Source organism: Dendrobium catenatum, unplaced genomic scaffold (assembly GCF_001605985.2).
Source record: "Dendrobium catenatum unplaced genomic scaffold, ASM160598v2 fragScaff_scaffold_1542, whole genome shotgun sequence".
Lineage (NCBI taxonomy): Eukaryota > Viridiplantae > Streptophyta > Magnoliopsida > Asparagales > Orchidaceae > Dendrobium > Dendrobium catenatum.
The window spans coordinates 106,800-116,257 of record NW_021320004.1 but is presented as its reverse complement, the minus strand read 5'-3'; the positions used below and the strand labels follow the sequence as shown (position 1 = coordinate 116,257).

General features: G+C 34.0%; 1 pseudogene; it reads left to right on the top strand.

The window, feature by feature from the left end:
- Window positions 1-4,934: 4,934 nt before the first annotated feature.
- On the top strand, window positions 4,935-6,479 carry LOC110103304 (annotated as a pseudogene).
- The last annotated feature ends 2,979 nt before the right edge of the window (window positions 6,480-9,458 follow it).

The window sequence follows — 9,458 nt, the reverse complement described above, 5'->3', positions numbered from 1 at the left end:
AGCCACTTCTTGGTACTCCGTCATCAACATACAAGTAATATAGCATGATTATGATAGAAATTTTCATGTGACAATCTATAACCATTGCATGACTATGATAAATGATTTCAACCATGATAAAATAATTTCATAAGATACTAAAAGAACCCTTTCATGCTTTGACATAAGAAACATGCTTTGACATAAGAAACATGCTTTGACATAAGAAACATGCTTTGACATAAGAAACATGCTTTGACATAAGAAACATGCTTTGACATAAGAAACATGCTTTGACATAAGAAACATGCTTTGACATAAGAAACATGCTTTGACATAAGAAACATGCTTTGACATAAGAAACATGCTTTGACATAAGAAACATGCTTTGACATAAGAATTGACATAAGAACATAATTTGTTCGTGGTTTGATATAAAAGCTTTAATAAACATGCTCACTTTCCATAGCCAATAAAGTCACTCACCTCAAAGAATTTGTGCTTAGAAAGTTTCCCGCACAAGTCCTCGCCTCCTTAATTTCAACCTAAAGGAAAACAAGATATTTAAATCTCTATGACCTTAATTAACTCAACAAAATGTTAAATTTTTTATTTAATTTAATTATGATTTTCGGATTTAATAAAATTTCCAAAATTATGACTTTCATATTTTGCCAATTTCTTTCCTTAAGCATGTCAAATCCTCCCCTTCATCTAATGGATAAATAATATTCATTTATTTTCGGATTTATATTAAATAAATTTTGAAAAAATAGTTTTCTCTCCAATTTTGACATTAGAGGCCTCTTGAAGCTCTTAGGAACCCAATTAGGAAGCATGCGTCTTATAAAAACTAGGTTTTGAAAAACCCTAGACTTTCCCTAATTTCTCCACTCAAATTTGTTAAATGAAAAATTACATTTTCCATATCAAAAGTCTTCCCTTAAGCTCCTCTACTCATTCCCATAATAATTTTATCAAAAAGAGAAACCTTAAAATTCGGATTTCATTCTTTTTCTCAAAAAAAATTGACATGAAGGGTAGAATAACAAAGATCATGAGCATTCCTAAAGCTTTCCTAAAGAAATCACAAAAATTAACAAACCCTAGAATTTTCTACACCAAAAATCTCAAGGAAACTTTCATAACTTTGAAGAAACACTTACCCCAAAGCTTTCCCCACGTTTTTCCTAAGGATTCTCGCCGGAATCTCGCCGGAATCGCCGGCTTGGAAGGAGCTCCCGCCGGTTTTCCCTTCTCCCGTCGCCCTCTCTCTCGGTCGGCCGAACAAACACACAAGGGACCGAATGTTTCGGTCCCTTAGGCTTATGAGGGTTTTAGAGAAATAAAAAAAAATGTCATTTTATGCATGTACCCTTGCCAAACTCATATCCCTTAAGAGGGCTTAGGGGTAAAAATGGAAAATCTAGCCAAAAGTTACTTAAAGTACTTCGGCGAATTTTAACTCCAAATCCACGCGAAATTTAATATAAGTTCTTTATACCATTTCGCTCGAAATTTCGAGACGAATCTAACGAAATTTATTTCGTCGAATTCCGACGACGTCGAAATTTCACTTAAGTTCGTCGCGGCGCATCGATATGCGTGCGACGCACTCAAATGACGAATTTTGGGTTTTACAAGCCGTGTACATCGCCCTTCATGGAACCATACTAGTTTAATCCAATTTTTTTTTTTCATTTACGTTAGGATTCTTCCATTCATTAGGATTATACATGCTAGTGGTGGATAATGCCCTTCTTGGCACCATCCTAGTTTAATCAAAAATTTTTTTTTTCTTTAAGTTAGGATTCTTCCTTTCCGCAGGATTAAACGTGTTAGGGGTGGACAACTTCCTTCAAGATACCATCCTAATTTAATCCAGTTTTCTTTTCTTTTAGGTTAGTATTCTTCATTTCCTTAGGATTAGACATACTAGTGGTGTACCGCGTCCTTCTTGACATCATCATAGTTTAATCTAGTTTTATTTTCCTTTAGATTAATATTATTTCTTTCATTTGAATTAGACGTGCTAGAGGTGAATAACGTCCTTCTTTGCATGATCCTAGTTTAATCAAGTTTTCTTTTTCTTTAGGTTAGCATTTTTTCTTTCCTTAGAATTATACGTGCAAGCGGTGGATAACATAATTTGTGGCACCATCCTAGTTTAATCCTATTTTCTTTTCCTTTAGGTAAGGATTCTTTCTTCGGATTAGATGTGCTAGTGGAGGACAACACCTTTCGTGGCACCATCCTGGTTTAATCTTGTTTTTTTTTTTTTGTTAGAATTCTTCATTTCCTAAAGATATGACGTGCTAGTGATCTATAACGCCCTTTATGGCACCATCATCCTAGTTTAATCATTTTTGTAAAAAAACTGCTGCTGTAATTTTCAAAAAACAGTCCACCCCGGTCCCATGACTTGATCTGATGCCAATTTGATAGGAAATACTTGAGTTCGCAAGTAATCCTATCGGATTGACTTGAGTTCGCAAGCAAAACTAATCAATAATTAGTAAAAACATTGAGAAAATAGAAGAATCGTGGTGGAAGAACAAACAAACGATAGCAAATCTTATAACAATCAAAGAGAAAACAAGAACAAAGAAAAGATGCAAGAGATCATCAATTTGAGAGGAAGGATCGTCTCTCCCAAATCTCTAGACAAGATTGTCTGAGCCCAAGCCTCCAAAAACCCTAATTTCAATCAATCAAAATATAATCCCCCTCTAAACCTTCTTTCTCTCTTAATACAAAAACTTTCCTAAACTATTCTCCTTCCTAACCCTTAGCCGCCCCCTCTTTGAAATTCAAACCTATTTGGCAAAATGGGGCCCACCATGTGGCCGGTGAAACCAAGGGAGGCGGAACATGTCCGCCTCCTATAGACCCGAATTGGCCCTAGGGCCGGTTGGACCTGTTCCGGGTGAACCTGAACCGGCGCCACATCAGATAACTACAATAGGTGCTCTTGGAAGTGGCTTGGGTGTTACATCTAAGTTGTAAAGAGGGATGGGAGCCCATGAAACATAAGAACAATAAGCAATTAAACAATAACCATTTCTTTCTAGACTTAAGCCGTGTGGCAATGGCTTGGAGGTGGAGGGAGCTAGGGGAATTGATAACATAGTGAGGGTAGGAAGTACCTTTTCCATGGGAGAACTCATAAGGAAGAGGAGGTCTTCTTCTGAATGTTTTTCGTTGCTTGGATGCAAACTGATGACTACTGGATAGCAGAATCAGAGAAGAAAGCAAAAGAACTAGAACTCACATGAAAGTCAAGAAAGGGAGGAAATACAAAGAGAGAGACGGTGATATGAAATGATGCACATTTCCCCTAAAACTTTCCTTAGAAAAAGCAAATTGATCTTTGCCTTCAGCGTACTATTACCAACATCTACAAGTTAACGGATTGGAGATGCTTGACACCAATTTGGAATATTGGGAGATAACATTAATTATAGGCAGGAAAAAAGGACTAGCCCGCTACTCAAAGAAGAGTGAGAGCAACTATATTTTTTTCATCATTCACTGAGAATTCTTTATTAGATGGGTATGTAAATACCGTTGGAGAATTCTTTACTAGGAAGGGAAAAAAACCTAAGCTAACATGGATGGTAATTGTTCAAAATGATTTATGAAGAATAGGTTTAACACCTTAGACAACATGCTTAATAGGAATAAATGAAAATGAATATTCATAAAGATGAGCCTAAAAAGTTGGAAGGTTAATGTTTGTAAAGATTCATCAAGCATACCTTACTACAAAATACTGGCCTCTTAATGGAAGACATTTCACATCATAAGGATGATAATACCGTAATATATCCTAACAATTGAAATAAAACATAACATGACATAAACATGACAAACTATTAACCTTCTATGGTTATCTCATTATATTTTGTTTTGGAAGGAATGGTGCCCTAGACTTCCCTTTTGGACGCAAGGGGTGACACAACTAGTCTACAAGCTTAGTGGCTATATCATAACATTAAATTGTTGTTTGATGATGCTTCTTTCTTAAATTTTTTGCAATTCTACCTTTTCCAAAATTTGAAATTAAATTCTTCTGGATCCAAACGAAGGGAAAATCAATAGTCTTGGAAAGCTATTAATTCATTTATTTGACATTATTTCTAACCTCTAAATTTTGCTAAAAAACTTTTTTTTTAAATGTATGATGATCACATCTCTCTTGTTGTTTAAAGATTATCTCAACTCTTGCAGAGTACTTTCTAGAAGCTATGACTACACCGTAAGAATGTATGACTTTCAAGGGATGACTTCTAAGTTGCAGTCATTCAGACAGTTATGACCTTTGAGGGACACCAGGTTTGGAGTATAAGTTGGAGTCCTACATCAGACAAATTTTAGTGTGTAACAGGTTCAGCACAGGCTAAGGTACCTAACTTTGGCTCATTTTATTTTTAGATTGTAGTTCTATTGATTAATCATTTCTATGGAGGAAATTAATTGTAGATTTATGATCGAGATGGACTTACCCTGGGTGAGTTCATTAAGGGAGATATGTATATACGTGACTTAAAGAACACCAAGGGTCATATATCTGGCTTGACTGGTGGAGAATGGAATCCCAAGTCCAAGGAAACTATCTTAACTTCGTATGAAGATGGGTCTTTGCATCTATGGGATGTAAATGACTTCAAATATCAAAAACAGGCTTGACAGGAACTCATGTTTTGGGTTATGAAACTTAAATCAAGCATGCCCTTTTTTTTAATCCCACAACATTTAACATGTGCAGCAATCCAGTTACATGGGCATGCATGAAATGGCAAAATTGAACACATACATGATACTCTAATTAATTCTTTTATTGCTCTTTACTTTCGTTGATGGAAAAATAATCCATTTATATGGTAGTTGTACTATCATTTCAATGAAGAAAAATATCTATAAGATATCTAATAGCTTTTCTGTCATTAGGTTATTAAGCCTAAGCTTGCTAGGCCAATGAGGGTTCCAGTTACGGCTTGTGCTTGGGATCATGAAGGTAAACGTATTGTTGGTGCTCTTGGCAATGGTTTCATACAGGTTTCATTATTTTCATTAGAATTTATGCTGTGAATTTTATATTTCATTCTTTATTTCATTTTGTCCACACTTGCAACTTATTTGTTTTATATGTAATCTTGATGTATGCTTCTAGTAAGTTTTTCTGATGAAATGGTCAATTGTACAGTTATGGAGCATTGAAGTCTGTATGGGGCAGCAGGCCAGACATTCACTTAGAGAGAGCACATACAGATGATGTGGACTTAAGTTTTCAGTTGATGGCTTGATTCTCTTGTCCAGAAGCATGGATAGTACACTTAAGGTACGGATATATAATACTTCATCTGAACAACCTACAATTATCACTATTTTTTGTGAACAGTTTCAAAGAGTAAGAGAAAACTAGGAAAATGAATGGTTGTGGTTTTGTTGATAGTTCTGGTATTTGCGACAAATGAGAAATCCCATCAAAATATTTGATAACATTCCCAATTATTATGCCCAAACAAATGCTGCATTTAGTCCAGACGAGAAGCTTATCCTTACTGGAACCTCGGTTGAAAAAGAAGATACATTTGAGGCATGTGACGGGAGGAAACTTGAGCTTGTATCAAGAATTGTAATCTCCCCTCATCAAAGTGTGGTTCGCTGTAGTTTGCATCCAAAAATCAAGCAGGTTATGTGAATGTTCACTTTTAACTATTCTCTTTTAATTCTTACTGTTTTCAACATATTATCATGTAATAATGATGGTTGAATTTCAATGTAATATTGCATAATATGTTTCATTCTTTTTCAAGTAAATCCCTAAGTTTGGTCTTTAGCTTTGCATTACCTTTAAGTCAGAAACCTTAAAATAAGAGTTTGGCTGATATTTCTGAAGGTGTTTGTAACTGTGGGCGACAAGAAAGAAGGCGGTACTCACATACTTTATGATCCATCTATGAGTCAGAGAGGAGCTCTTGTATGTGTTGCACAAGTGCCAAGGAAAGAGTCTGTGAGTGATTTTGATGCCTAGCCAATTGTTCACAATCCCCATGCATTACCTCTATTTAGAGATCAACCTAGTCGAAAACATCAAAGAGAGAAGATCCTAAAGGATCCTATGAAGTCACATAAACCTAAACTTCCTGTAAATGGCCCAGGCTTTGGTGGAAGAGTGGGTGCTACAGAAGGCAGCTTGTTAGCCCAGTACCTTATGAAGGTTTGTATCTCCATGAATATTTTAATGATTATATTTACATGAATGAATAATGTTTTAGGTATAATGTTGCAGCAAGGTGATTTGATTAAGGAGACGTCGATGGAAGAAGATCCATGAGAGGCCATACTTAAAATATGCAGATGCTGCTGCAAAAGATCCCAAGTTCATAGCACCTGCATATGCTGAGACTCAGCCAAAGCCAATTTTTGCCAAGTCAGATTCAGATGAAGAATATAAATGACGGTATTTATTGTATTCATTAAATCATTGGTTTTTTCACCAGTTTTATTTTATTAAAAACATTATATTTATAATGCTAAGCAGACATGTTTCTGTTTCACCGATGAAGCCATCTATAAAAGTTTTAACCTTTCATCATTTCGTTTGATTTTATATAGATATCTTGTTATGTTTTTGCTCATTCCTTGACTTCGAAAAAAACTTTCTTCTGTATGATATTTTGTGCATAAGAAAGAAATAAATCATTAAGAATGCACTGAATTAATGTTAGTATTTTGAACTTGTAATTTAACCCTGAAACACCCAATTGTAAGAACCATATTATATATTTTATTTAGATGAAACTTGTAAATACTTGACGACCAATTGTATTCTCTATTATTGAACATACATAGAATATGCCCTTTGGCTTTATCATGATAATAGTAAAGAGGAAATGAAATGTATTTTCAAAGAAGTTTGAAGTATTATATTGAATATATCATGGGAGCCACCAATATTAATGTTCACACACTGAGTAAACATATCGTAGTTTGAAGAAAGATCAACTAATATTTATTTAAAAAGTATAACAATCATAATAAATTTAAGAATTCAATAATATGTAATTTAAAATTTAAATGATTAACTGAAAAAAATGTCTTTTTGGAAACATTAGCCTTGATTACCCCTTTAGCATAGCAGAGTGAGCCATAATGATATTGAGAACTACAATTTAAATAACACAATGAAAAATTTCTCAGAGAACTAAAAAAGAAATTTAAAAAAAAAAAAAACTTTTGAGATTACCATTTTCTTGTGCCTCATATGGAGGTTTTAAGATATAAGACAAGTATTATGACTGTAGTTACTCTATAAAGTCATAGTTAAAAAAACTATAGTGGTTCTGTATTAAGTATACTCAAGTGATAAGAGGCAAAATTAGTGGTTCAGTATTTAATGTTACCATTTTTTTTAGATATTTAGGCTAATTAAGGAAAACTCACACACATTATATACATAAAACTCGAATCCAGGAACTCTTAATCAATATTCAAAACCTCTGACTAATAGACCAAGGTTAGTTGTATGCCATACAAATTTCTTTTCATATTTATCCGACACATTAAATACTTATTCTTCATCCCCCAACATACATAAAATTTCGAGCTTGAGATGATTTCTCCTCTAGTGTTTCAGCTTGGATCAGTACGGTTCAATTGGGGTACTTTTTAGATTCAACAAATTCAGTTAAGTATTTAAAACAACATTCAAAACATTATAATTTTCAGCATAACGCTCATTAAATGAGGAATTAAATACATTTCAAAACTAAATGATTTTGATTGTCACATAATTATTGTAATTCACTAATCATAATTGAGGCATTGATGACTAATTCTCTAACTCTCAATGTCAACCAAGAATATCAAAGTTAATTTAACACTTATAAAAAAAGTACTCAAACACACAAATGTATCTTTGGATCTTTAAATCTCTTGGACTTTTGGAAACTTCCTAAAATCTTCTATTGGAATCTAAGATATTCTAATATCTTTACTACCTAATAATTGTGATACTTATACGTGTTTAAGCTACTTTGTTGTCCTTGTAATACTTTTTGAATACCACTAACAAACCACTTATCATAACTATCGTGGACCTAAGTGAAAGTTCGTGAAGGTTGTTAGAACTTAAGGAATTAGCCCGAGGCACACTAATACAAAAGTAATACTATAACATGTGCGAAAGCTAGTGCACTTATAGAAAGTTACAAAGATTATGATGATAGTATAATCAATACAACATAATATCAATCACAAATTTTCAACCAAACAGTTATAACTAAAAATATAATGCAAAAAAAATAAGGTTTAAAAAGTAAAAATTAGAATGAGCATACTAGTTTTATAGTGGTTCGGTTAAACCATGACCTACATCCACTCTCTGAAGTCCACTCCAGATATTGCACTAAACTCTTTAGTGACTCTCCTTTTGCCCCCACAACTAGGCGGAGAAGACCTTTCAAGCTCTCTTCCACCAACACGGTGTGGTTGAGGACTACACTCCTTTCACAAGCAGAGAATTTTGACTCGTTTTCACCCTCCCAGCGAGGCAAATAACCTTGAATCCTTTTTACCCTCCTAGTGAGGCAGAAAACCTTGACTTCTTTTCACCCACTTGATGTGGCAGAGAACCTGGAATCACTTTCACCTTCCCCAGTGCGGCAGAATAGTCCGGTCTTTTGACACCAAATAAGTCTTCTTCCCAAAGCTTCGCTAAAAACAAACCTTGACTCTTTGAGGAACTCAAACGAAAGTTTGTTGGAGCAATCATTTGAAAACCCCATATCACACTACTTTAAAGCCCACAAGGATCTTATTCCTCTCTTATATACTCCAACTTTTTTCTTGCTAGCTTAAAGCTCTCTCTTCAAGCTTTCTTCAAAAGAAAATTACTCAATGATTACTCAAAGACTTACAGTCTTATGAGAAAGCTTAAATAGAGGACATTATAAATCCTAAAAATTCAATTCAACCGTCAAATATCGTATAGTATGATCGCAGGATCGTCTAGTATGATGTATAAAATTTGACCTGTTAGCATTGTACGATGACCAGTTAGTACAATACGATCAGTTTAAATTTGTATGTTAGTATTATATGATCATCAATATGAATGACCAATCGTACAATACGATTAGTTCAACCAAAATGCAGTTCATCCTGGACCAATCATGTGATGACCAAAAATTGTCTCTATTGATCATACAATATGATCTAGTGTACAGTATGATCAAAATATTAAAATTAAGCAGATTCAATTGATTAAGTATAGGATTAGATTAGACAATATTTTAAACATCGTACATTAATATTAGGTTCTTACAGTACGAATAGAACAACTTTTATAAATTCAAATTTTTTGTCTAATTTAATGAATGGTGGGGTTTCCAATTATAACAGATCATCCAGTATTATAACAACAAATCATACAATACGATCAATATTGCATAGTATGATGTGTAGAAAAAATT